Source organism: Struthio camelus, chromosome 3, assembly GCF_040807025.1.
Source record: "Struthio camelus isolate bStrCam1 chromosome 3, bStrCam1.hap1, whole genome shotgun sequence".
NCBI classification, from domain to species: domain Eukaryota; kingdom Metazoa; phylum Chordata; class Aves; order Struthioniformes; family Struthionidae; genus Struthio; species Struthio camelus.
The window spans coordinates 119,802,971-119,815,706 of NC_090944.1; the positions used below are offsets into that span (position 1 = coordinate 119,802,971).

The 12,736-nt window shown below is 39.6% G+C and overlaps 1 long non-coding RNA gene across 10 annotated transcripts in view; it reads left to right on the top strand.

The window, feature by feature from the left end:
* LOC138066863 (uncharacterized) overlaps positions 1 to 12,736 on the top strand; it is a 190,200-nt gene that overhangs the window by 125,025 nt on the left and 52,439 nt on the right. For 7 of the 10 annotated variants that reach the window (XR_011140462.1, XR_011140457.1, XR_011140454.1 and 4 more), the window contains 3 exons: positions 3,206 to 3,354; positions 3,770 to 3,850; positions 4,813 to 4,910. The exons of 2 other annotated variants lie outside the window; for them this stretch is intronic. This is a non-coding gene — a long non-coding RNA (uncharacterized lncRNA). The remainder of the gene's footprint in view (positions 1 to 3,205; positions 3,355 to 3,769; positions 3,851 to 4,812; positions 4,911 to 12,736) is intronic. One more of the 10 variants, XR_011140456.1, reaches the window with a different exon arrangement.

The following is a 12,736-nucleotide window of genomic DNA, read 5'->3' on the forward strand; positions in this document are numbered from 1 at the left end:
AGATAGGAAAGCAATGAAGTAGGTGAGGTCATTTCGTTAGGAATGAATCTTACATGGCATCCTGTATATTAATTAGCAGTAATGAAAATAATTGTTCCTTCCAGCTTGAAACTGTAGCTAATTACAATTAAGTGTTCGTTACAAGCTAACATAATTAGACCTTCACTATGTTTTATAAATACCCTGTTTAAATTATGCAGAGAGGAAGTGTCCTTTGTAGCACTTTTCTGTCTTTGTTTATCTCCTTTTCCATCTACTTCACAGATGTTTCTCAGTCATCCTTCTTAGATGATCCCATTGTGTGTGCTAGACCTGATTATCAAGGCAGGTTCTTGCCAAGCATGAGATATGTTTCTGTTGTTTGTCCCTTATGTCAGGCAGGATTAGTTAAGACCCAGCTTCATAGAGGATTTCAGGAACCTGCGGCTTACTGAAACTGTGCTTTTGTGTCTTGGGTCGCAAATGCATAGTTTAAATAATAAGCTTTCATAATATATGTTTTCTTAGTGTGAGGGAAGAAGGTGTTAAAAAAGGGAAAATAATGCAAAAAAATTCTGCCTTCCTTGAAACTACAATTTCCTTATGACAAAAGAACATCCAGCACTTTAGCTGATGTAGGTTACTGTATCTACAGTAGATTTGTGCTGATTTTTGTTTTCCATTGAGATTTGGAGGATAGCAGCACAGTGCATTGCATTACTTTTGTATAGAACATGCAATGTGCTTTACTTCCGTTAGGGGATGAAACACCGTTCACTCATCCATCATCCCTTCTCTTCCCTATCCTAATTTAGACATCTGTTGTGCAGAAAATGTTTTCGTTTAGCCTTGTCCCTTGTCTCTCCTCCACCTTTTTTTTCATTGAATTATGTAACTAAAAATTGAGAAGTTACACTAGAAAGCAGTCACTAAATAACTGTTCTGATGGTTATTTCACAGTTAGAAGAGATGAATGAAGTAGTATGTATGTTACCAGCTCTTTTCTCATCAATTCACAGGCGACTGTGGGATGTCACCTGCATTGCTACATGATCTATCTGGTCAGTAGGTCTGGAAGAGCTGGACATGACAGAGAGGTTTGGAGGCAGTAATGGTCAGATGAGGAGTGCTGTGATGCCTACTTAGGGAGAAGAGATGGAGAACAGAAAGCTAATTGAGCATAGAACCAGTGATGGAAAAGGCAAATGGTGGGAGAAGGAGGGAGGGTGAGATGGTTGTAGAGGAAAAAAAGCAGTACAGCAAAGTAAGAAATAAGCAAACAAAGGAAATGCCACAGGCAGTGATTCCATTAGATTGCACAAAATAAACAGACCTGAGCCTTGTCAGTGCAGGACAGGAGGCCATGGAGGTCCCAGGGTCCTGCAAGGGCTTCCCTTTCTCCTGTGTGTGGAGCCAGTTCCCCAGGCTGTATCATGCAGCTGTCCACTGTTCTGCCAGGGGAGCCGTTTTTTAGTTCAGATGTGACAAGGCAGGTGCAATCCTGTGCTTAGTCATCAGAGACCTTAGTGGCTGTTTTTGTTCCAACAAAGATCTCTGACCCTGAGTTCTGGCCCATTTTCAGTCTGGCCAATTACATTCTGTTAGCTGTGCTGATATTTCCAAGGCACTTTCTAATGGCTCCATTACTTTGCCTCACCTCCTGTCCTGATGTCTCTCTCCTCTAGTGTTGCTGTGGACTCTTGAACCACTGTTGCATTATGAGGTGAAGTGTCTTCTGCCAATATGAAGTGTTTGTGGCTGATATGAGAAACACAGGTCAGCATCATCTAATAACGCTTTGCCTCAGTGTAATGCCTTTCAGCCAGAATCCTTTTTCGTATTACTCTAAGGGAACAAATAGCCTTGTTATCAGAAAGGTAAACTGAAATAGAGGGAGTAATCACATTACAGTGCAATGATAGAGTAAGGATTGTAGCTGAGGGCTCTTAATTATTAATCCCTCAGTTTGAGAAACTATATCATTTCATATCAAGACCTTACAAATACCGTATCCTGAAATGAATCATAGAATCACAGAGTCATACAATCATTCAGGTTGGAAGGGACCTAAGGAAGTCTCTAGTCCAACCTCCAGTTCAAAGAAAGGTCAGCTTTCAGATCAAATCAGGTTGCTCAGAGATTTATCCAGTTTGATCTTAAAAACCTCCAAGGATGGAGGCTGTACAATCTATGGACAACCTCTGCCACTGCTAGAATGCCCCCAAGGTAAAAAAAAGTTTTTCCTTATATCCAGTTGGAACCTCTGTTGTTTGAATTTATGCCCATTGACTCTCCTCTTCTCACCATTTTGTGAAGAGCCTGTCTCTGTGGTCTCGAAAATCTTGTAGGTACTGGCATGCTGCTGCTAGGTCCCTCTCGCCCAGGACATCGCTTCTCTGGACTGAACAAGCCCAGCTCCCTCAGCCTCTCCTCACAGGTCCAGTACTCCAGCCTCCGACCATCTTGGTGGCCCTCTGCTGAACTTATTCCTATTTATTGATGTTGGACTTGTGTTGGGAGCCCCAATGGGTGCCCTATTTTAGAAGTGGGTCTAACAAGTGCTGAAAATCACTACCCTTGATATACCCTTGGCTGTGCTGCTCTTAAAACATCTGAGCATCTGTTGACCTTCACAGCTGCCATGGCACAGTGCTGCCAGCTGTCCAGCTTGCTGTCTGCCAAGACCCTGAGGTGCTTTTGCCCAGAGCTGCTCCCCGTTGGTCAGTGCCCAGCCGGTGTGGTTGCCAGGGCTTCTTCCTTGCCAGGTGCAGGACTTTGTGTTTGTCCTTGTTGAATTTCCCAAGGTTCCTGTAGGCCTGTTCCTCGAGCGTCTCTTGGTCCCTCCAAATGGCAGCCCTGCCCTTGAGTCTGTTGACAGCCTCTCAATTTCCCCCCTGACTTTGCCATCTAGTGTCATCTGCATACCCAGTGAGAGTGCACTCAGTGGCCTTTTCCAGGTCTTTCATCAAGATGTCAAAGAGAACAGGTCCTAGGATAGACCCCCCTCATGGTACTCCTCCACTTGTTACTGCCTCCAGGCAGAGTACAACTCCTGAACCAGCACCGCCTTCTGAACATGCCCATCCAGCCCATTGCTGTCCATCTGGTTGTCTGTCCATCTGGACTGTAATGTCTGAACGTGGATATGTGAATGTTGTGGGTGACAGTGCTGAAAGCCTTGCTGGAGTTGAGGTAACTGACTCTACCACTCTCCCCTTGTCCCCAGATCCTTTCATTTAACCCGAGAAGGGCAATCAAGTTGGTTGGGCACAATTTGCTTTGGCAAATGTAACAGCACTAACTAAAGAGGAAATCAAACAAAAGGACGGTTCTACTCTTCATGCAAGAAGCCAAGCTCTTCTCTTTATTGGTCAGGTAATACTTTGTTATCTTAAATGAACAAGTCTTTTGCTGCCAGCTGCCTGTGGATTTTTGGAAATTCCTGTGAGTCTAGGCAAGCCAGGTGGCCACAAAAAGGGGATTCTGAAATCTCTGCTCTGTGAAAGATATGACAGACCTCTTTGTTTATTCTGTCTCTGTGCTTGTCAGCTGTCTTGGTTTCATACAGATGTCTGTAAAATACAATGTAAAATTTATATTTGTCTAGCTATTTCAATCTCCATCAGCTAAATATTCAAAGATTGGCTTAAGAGCACAACCGTTCCCCCAGCTTGACAACCTCATGAGATGGTGTCTGCTTTGAGCCTGGTATTCTGCTTGTCTCTGAATATCTAGTACTGCTTTTGAGTATAATAACATCTCAGTCCCATAATTCCTCCTGAATTTAAAGCAGTGCCTTGATGAGTTTTCTTTGGGAGACTGACCTCTAGTGTTTCAACATGACAAGATCAGGAGCAGAGGAGCAATAAAGGTAACCTCTATGGAATGGTGCCCCAAATCTTTCTGCATTGAGTGACATTTTATAAGCCTGCAAGATAGTTAATTTATTTAATATTAAAAAGGAGGTGTTGCTATGGTATCATAAGGTGTATTTATAGTGCTATGGCCACATAAGGATTCCATGATATTTTTAATCTTTATTTTAATTACTGAGTTCAATTTTTTGAAATTGCAGGGGCCTCTTACATTTTTTGATTATGCAGTGTTCTGAGAGATTGAAATATTAATTGAAACAAGAGCTGCTCTTGCTCTTTCCTGAGAAGAAATCAAATAATCTCTGAAGCCCCAGCTATAAGCAAGAGTTGATTAAAAGTCTCATGGAAGTCACTGGAAAGAGTCAGTGCTGAAACATGCTCTTATTTAATACATTAAAAGCATGAGTTTAGTGTTAGAAGCAAGAGAGAGATATCTGTTATTCATGGTGGGTGTGCGTGTGCATGTGCATGCAAAAATCCAAAACATAGGCAGGTTTTTATTGTTTCAGGTCAGACCGCACAACACACCATGGCTCTGTTGTGAGGATTTGAGCACTTTTGAATTTCCTTTGACTTAGCGTCCATCTATATCTACTCCCAGCCAAAGTCTAGAATAGTGGAAAAGGTATTTGATCATTTTGCTAATGCAAGCACATTTCTGAAACAGATATATATAGAGAAAAATGAGAAGTGCTGCATTTCTTACTGTGATTCTCCAGAGGAAGATGTTTGTGCCCTCATCTGATCAGTTTCATGTACATTTCGTAAAATTCAAAGCTTATTATGGGATGTTTTGGTGTGAAAATATGAAATCTCAGACAGAAAACATTCCTTCCTGAAATACGAATGACAGCTTCTTCAGAAATTATTTAAAAAGCTGCACAAATGTTTTTGCACAACAACAAAACAGTTTTAGCTGTTTTTAAGTTTCTGCTGTAGAGACTCCTTTTTCCCACAGAAATTGAATGTCTGGAGGGTGTCAGGACCAAAGCCTGTTTAGAAGCCATTTATTCAAATCCTGATTTTGTGGACACATGACCAGAGCAAGGCATACTGGTGAGTGTTCGGAGCGGTAGTTTAAGAGCAAAGGATCAAGGTCAGTAATTCTTCTGTGCTTTGATCTGTTCACCAGTTATCACTTCAGCCGAGTTTGGTCTTCCATTTTGCTGTCTGCAGTTTTCTAGTACTCTGTCCTGAAGATATGTTTATGAGTCAATTTTGCACATGGAGCTAGTAATTGTGAAAAAATTGACTGTTCTATTTGTGATATGCTTCTTTACCCTGCACAATACTGAATCAATTAAGGTCCACAGGTAAGAGCAAGCAAGATAACCTCATATCTTCTTGAGGAAGGCTTCTTTCCCTTGGCATTTAGTATTCTCATCCCAACAGTTCAAATATAGCCTGAATTTGTTGACCTTCAGGCAACGCTGCTAGACTTTTTTTTTTTTTTTTAAAGAAAAACTACTGAGAAAGTGAATCTTACCTGAAGAACTATGTACTGGAAGCGTGTCTTAAAATATCTGCCTTATTTTTGCTGCACAGTAATTTAGTGGCCAATATGTTTTCTGGGATGTTCTTTTGGTTTATTTTATTTATTCCCTTTTCACTACGCATCGAAGTGAGAGTTCATTTAAGAAACATAAATGAACAGCTTTTTGCATATAAAAGTAAAATATAATAAGAGCTAGGATTAGATGAGTAGGAGAGTTCTGGAAATGCAGAGCCAAATCTATTGATTTGCCTGGAACATCTCATTCAATGACAACTGGCCTGTGACTTTGAGGGTTTGTATCATACTTTAAAATGGATGTTACGATCACGCCAAGTGTTTTGCGGTGTGCTTCTCACTACGACATGAAATCTGTTGTTTTTACGTGTCTGATTTCTAGAAATTACTACATTTGCGACCCTCCATTTGTGCTATAATACATATCTTTGTAAGAGGAAAAAATTACGCATACCCCTTTTACCCTTCTAATGTAATTGCACATCTGTATTGTTAAAACTGAATACAGCAGCCTATTGCAGATTTTTTCTGAGGCAACAGGCACTGAATAGATGACCAGAAATAGCTCTCTTCGCATTAGAAACTTTAAATAAACCATTCTGAAAATAAGCACATAGAGGCAGAGACAGCTCTTTTACTTAACCACACCTCTTGTGCTAATGTTTCTATTGCATTCTTCATGATTACGAGGCAAGGTTAGGTATATCTGAAATATGAAGGAGGGTGAAGGAATGCATTGCTCAGAAAATTGTTAGTATGGTTAAGAAATAGCCATCATCTTTGCTGGTCATTTAAATCTGGGCCAGGCTACTATTGATAGCAGCAAAGTTTATGGTTTCAGGAAAAAGAAATGAATTATCAGCTTCATAGATAAAATGAAGTCATGATGCTAGTGCTAATCTCAGCAGAGGCTAGGCATGTGGGTTTAGAAACAAATACCCCTTGAATATGTTTTTTTTGGAGAACAGGAATGCTGCATATTGCCCACGCAGAATGAAAAAATTTGCTAATGCATCACCTGTTTTAAAGGGAAACACATTTGCAGTTTTCAGTGTCACTGGTTGATACAAACACAACTTTTTTTTTAAGGATTAAACAGTATTGAGGGATAAGATCCACAATTCTTTCACTATGAAGGCCTGAATTTTACTACACATTCAGAAGCAGCGTTTTGAATATAAACTCTTGACAACTGGGGATTAACTGGACATGTTAACATGTCTCGGCTGCATTTTACTACTCTATGGTCTGTTTACAGTTGCATTCAGTGTAAACTCATATATAGATGTCATATGCAAAATGTTGATGACTTGTAGACTCCTTTAACCCGCTGTAGACAAATAGACCTTTGCACGTAGACCCTGTAGGGTGATTTCCATTTAGAAGGATCCTTGGGTCCTAGAGAAATACAAATGACAGAACAGTGATGTTGAGGAATACTAGAAATCAAAAGTTACCAGAGAAACTGTATTCTACCTTTTTTAAATGGAACTTATTTTGAGAGTATCTCCAAAACGTGGAATTCTAGTCCTTGTACTCTCAATTTCCTATCAAACTGAAGGGGTGGGGTTCAATTGACCATGTAGACAAAAATGTATGAAAAACCATTTTTGAAAGCTATATAAACTAGGCTTTTGATTTAGTTAATGGGGAGAAATTGATTTTCAGATGTCATTTATTTCTTCTGAAATATATATACCTGTAATCAGAAAAATTGTACTCTACAAGTGCCAGATTATTCCTGTTAAGGACAGGGAATCAGGACTGACTAGATCAGTTTCAGCATTTCCATGGCAGAAGGTCAAACCTTAGGTGAGATGAAACATACCAACATTATTTGATTCAAGGCTGTCTTACTCTGCATCACTCAATACTCATTAGAAACATTTTACACCAATAGTTTATTCTCTCATAGGCTAAAAATGACTCTCTCATTCTTTGTAAGGATTGTAGAAGATGGTGTTTGGATTCTTTTTGGCTTAGATCTCTCTTCCTTAAGGCATCAGGTTTCCTCACCCTATTCTATGACTACATCATTAGAGGACTTCTCTACAGGCTTTAAAATGTTCTTCAGGTTGTAGGCATACCTGACCTTTCACAGTCATACAATATTCCGGGCTCTCGTCTGTGTTTTTTTCCTTCTTCCACATAATTAGCTTTGGTAACCAGCCTTTTCTCATCCCTGCTTCATGAACCCTCCGCTTCTGGTTTGTACATCTGGACCTGCCTTCTTTGTTTTAACAAAGGATGATTTAATTTAATGGCCTCCAGTTCCATAGTTATGTAAAGACCAATTCTAATAGTCAGCATGGTGTTTTTGATTGTGAAACTGAATAAACTAAATGGACCTCTTCATCCATGTTTCACATCTGCAAATAAGGCTTTGTACTTATTAATGTTTTCAGCTGAACCAAAAGCTTGGAAACATTATTGGTGTAGGCCCATCAAACCAGAAGTATTTTGGTATTTTTTGTTGGAGATGTTCTTTCCTCCACCAAAAAGTTCCAAACCTGTTGAAAAATATTTTGATTTTGAGATGAAAAAAATGTTTGCTGGAGCCAGATAATATAAGAGGGTTTAATTTTGGACTGTGCTGTGTTGGTAATAATCCCTCAAATATTTTGGCAAAATGTTGCTTAAAGACAAAACTGAAGTTTAGTTTTTAAACTATTGAATGTTTTGACTTCTCCAAAACTTTTGATAGATGGATTTCAGCTGAAAATAAATCTGCCAAGTTCTCATGCATCCAAGATGCATAGTATATATAATATAATGCATTGTGTGCTCATAGTGGGAGGTTGTATTTATTTTTAAGTGCTAGTTCTACTTTGGTTATAGAAATGCTTCTAGCTTGGTCATATGATTTGCAAAGATGGCGTTTTGGCTTCTCTGTCAGCAGGAGCTGAGTGCCATCACACATGATCTGTTTGTAGACCACAATATGGACCTCTGTGCTGAAGTTGTAGTCCTCCTTAATTTGAATCTCCATTTAGCTGGAGATACATGTACATCAGTTAGTGATCATACTATAATTATGACAAAAATATAGAGGCAATTTTCAATGCCCACAAAAGGGGCTTCTTTTGAACACTAGAGCCTTAAAAGATTTTGAATGCTAGACCCTTAAAATGCATCACTGTTTCAGAGATCTGAGCATGAAGGATATTTGATGCAAGGTGAGTATTTTGTGAGTTGTAGTCAAGAAAAAAAATCTCTTTACACTATTGCAGCCTTTCAGTTATGGCTTGAAGCCTTCAAAAAAGGGGAGTTTATTACTGATGTAGGGGGAAGAATGAACCAGTGCTGCTGAGAGCTAGACCCTTGCCCTACTCTGGGTCAGACCCAGAGTAATTTCTTGTTGAGTAAGGGTGGTGTGTTATTAGACTGTGCTGTTTTTGAACCGACTTGCTTTCTTTGTTATTGTCTGGTGGGTGATATGTTTTCTTTGTTATCTCAGGGCTCTTTCTGGAAAAAAATGGTGAGAGTGATGTGTTCGTGCTCTTTCTTTCTCTGTCAATCTGTTTGTTTCACCAGCTCATTTTTGTATTCTAGGCTGTGTGTGAACAGTTGTTGAATGTCTAATAGTACTTCTGTTTGCCAAGCTAATCTACGTCTAGTACTTAAAAATCAACTTCACGTGAAATCTTTGGCAGCAAAAGGTCTATGCTCAGTAGAACCTGTGATAGTCGACGAAGAATATTTTGAACACTAGACAGTAGTCAGAGCTGTAACTGCAGAGGAATTAAATCACAGATTTCAGTGTTGTGCTATTTTAGGAGAGGAAATTAATCATAAAACGTTTGTTTTAAAAAATTAATATAGGTCGTACTGACAAGATAGGCATGCTCTTACTAGCCAGACTACTTAACAGTGAAAATTCTGTAGGTTACAGCTTGAATATAGAGTGCAATATAGCAGTAACAGTTTGTCTTAATATTGTTGACTTGCTGAGATGTTCAAGTAACTGGCAGTGCTGAGTCTTTGTTAAGTGCAAGCCTAATAACAGTAGCTTGAATTCATTGCCCTAGTCTAGTTATCATGTAAGATTTATATAGCTTAAAGGCTAAGAGTACATATCTCATAGAACGCAGTAATTTTTTTCTTGACAAGGAAAAAAAGCTCACGTGTCATGTGGTCAGATTGCATATAGTATTTTGCAAATAGCAAAACAGGTGCAACACCCTTAACCTGGTGACAGCTCCATTTTGTATGGTAAACAGTGCTTTCTGATGCTCTTTTGCACAGGTGAGATTTTTGGTATCACTTCATTTAATCATGAACTACATGTCCAGTCAGCATCTGGACCTCTGGCTCTGTCAAGTTAAGCTTGATGTAGTTTGAAAGTGTAACGTTCCTCTGACTTTGTGGCTGCTTCTGAACTGTCATTCAGCAGGAGCTGGCAGTGGTTTTTTCTGCATGCATTCACCCTTTGCAATGCTTCCTTTCAGGGTCAGGCTTTCCTCCCTTGACTTTGCCTGTCTTGAGTCTTTCTTCTGGCCACCTCATTTTGCCAGTCTTAACATTTTAGTCATTGAACAGTGTCCAGTTATTGCCAGGATAAATGCTACACCCTCTGTGTAATCTTACCTGTGTTTTTACTGAGGAGAATCAAACCAGAGACAGTAAGCTTTCTGTTTTTTTCAGAAGTGTCAGATCCAAATGAATGCGATGTGAGATTTAGCAAAGGAAGCTGAGATAGAGAAGAAATCTGAGATTTTCCCTAAAATGACTCACTCAAGGCCATTTGGAAGCCCTATGGCAAAGGCCTGGTCTCTGGCCAAGGTTAGACCAATCTTCCTCCCGAGGCATCCAAACAGAGGACTGTGCTTTGGAGGTGCTCTTTCGTTATCGGGGGTACTCTAAGCCCCAAGATTACTCAATTCACATCTGTGCTTAGAGATCTCAGAGCTAATCAGGCTTCCTGTTGGATAGAAGTGGGACTTGCAGACCCATTTGGAAGTTTTTGCTATACAAATTAAGATTAAAACAAGAAGGAATGTAAGTTTCCAAAAGTTGTTTATCTTGGTTATGGTAGGCAAGAGAGAGTTAGCCAAGGAACCTCAGGGCTGTTAACAACTGCAGAGGATGGGCTAATTGTGCACCGGAATGAAGAGGGAACAAATTGCCCTTATCTTCTCCTGTGAATACTGAATGCTTAGATAAGTTTGAGAATTCTTCTGAGAGTTGAAAGCTTAGAATTTTGCTATCTGATCTGTGAATTAAATTTATTCAGATGTAATTTCTATGGCTACTGTTGGGAGTGAATTAGTAAGAAAACAAATTTGGTGCAGAAAAATCAATTCCCTAATTAAAAGTTTGAAGAGAGTGGAATTTGCACTCTTTTGCCTACACAAACTAAGTATAGCTGTCTCTTTTATTTCTGATATCAGTGTGTAATGCCCCTGCTTTTAACACAGTGTAAGCAGAACGCAGAGAACTGCAAATGGGAGGAGCAGGTTGCCTTTGTCTTGCAACAGCTGGATAGCCAGATATCCCAGCAGATTACATGCTGCAGCTCTCAGGTGAAGCCGCAGTGCTTCTTGACACTGAGCTGTTTCATTTGACATCATCTCTGTCTCAGATAGGAAATGTAATTCCCAGGGCTTACAGTGTGCTCTGCTGCTACAATGGCAAGGAAGAGTGCAGCTCAGTAGCTGTGGTTTTATTTACTTCCAATTTCCCTCACTGATGAAAAAATTCCTTAGACAAGAACTTTTCCCTCCCTGCTTAGGAAGGATTTGAGTTCTTGCTAGAATAAGAATGTGCTAAAACTCAGAATTCGCAGTTGTGCAAATAGATCTTTTAATTGTTGTGCAGTTGTGTGGAGTAAACACATCAGTGCCTGCAATTAAAAGACTCAGTAAGCAGTTGAAAATGTTTTCATAGAATTTCAGGTGCATTCTCAATGCACAGGGATGCCTATTATAGCATAGTCTTATAACTCTGGAGTGTACAGTGGAACCTAACTTTAGCATGCATGGCTAAGTTGAAAATTTTAGTCCCATAGACAAAGCAAGCATGCATATTTTATGCCTAGTACAAATTAGTCATGCGGGATATCAGATGAGTGCCTGAGGGAGGTACAGTGTGTTGAAATTACAGTGCAAATGAAATCTGTTTAGTATTAAAATAGTCAAAAACTGAGCTAGCTTCTCCACTGGTGTCAATCAGTCCAGCTCTGTTAACTTCAGTGGAACTGTGCCTTTGTGCTCTACTGAGACAAAGGCCCTGCTATGCATATTTTGAGTAAACACAGCATAGTTCTGTTAATAGATGAAAAATGCTTTGTACAATTTTGAAATATAAATGTGCTCTCCCAGTTTAGAAATTAGTGGGGTACTATGTCTTCTGTCATGGCGGATTGCCAGAAAGGGGCACCAGGCCTGATAGAAGAAGACAGGAGGCTTTATATGGGGGCAGAGCGGTATTCAGTTAGAGGCTGATCATCTGCCCTGCCAGTGTGGATGGGAATCTTGCACATCCATAGCATGGGGGAGACTTGTCTTTAGAAAAGCCTACAAGCTTTCCTATGTTTTCCTGCCTGAGAGTTGCTACTTTGCTCTCAGGCTGATATTTAAAAAAAAAAAGCCGAATGACTTGGAAGCCTGAGTCATGTTCCATGAGTCCATAAGACTCATGCTCCTAAATATATCTAATTTAGAATCATTGTTTATTAAAATCCTGAGTCCTGAAGATATTTTGAAAACTTTCCTCCTCTAATATGAAAGTGAGAGGTACCTTCAAAATATCACGGTTTAATTAGCTGACCCTATTAAAAGAAAGTCAACCTGGAGCATTCTTACTGTCTGCTAGTTTTAATTACCTTAGAGAAAAAGGAGGAACTATGACTCAGAAACTAATCTGTCCTATTCAAGTTTTATGATCTCTTAAAATAGAGACCATCAAGCTTCTTGTGAGGGGGCAGGAGATTTCCCCATAACAATATAAGACAAGCCCTCTATAATTAGAATTGGAGGGTTTTTGAATGTTTGTTCTCTTGTGACTTGAGTTAGCACTGGAAAAGATTTGAAGAGCAAGTGTGTTAGAAATTAGGGTTGAGAGAACTACTTGAAAAGAAAAAATAGATTCCTGTTGTGTGTAGACATGGAGAGTTCCTATGTTACAGACACCACAGTGGCAGTATTATTCTGTCTCTAATATCATTCTGAAGTAAAGAAAAGAGCTAAATGTCTTTGCTGTTTATGTTGAAACCTCTTACATGTCAGCTGGACTGTTTTGCTATCCCAGCGTAAGCATTATTCAGTCAAGCTTGGGGCTTTGCCAGGTTTGGCCACTAGTTCCTACAGTTCTTACTTATCTCCCCTATTGGGTGATTGCTTCAAATCAAGAGAGAGACCTTTTTATGCCTGCC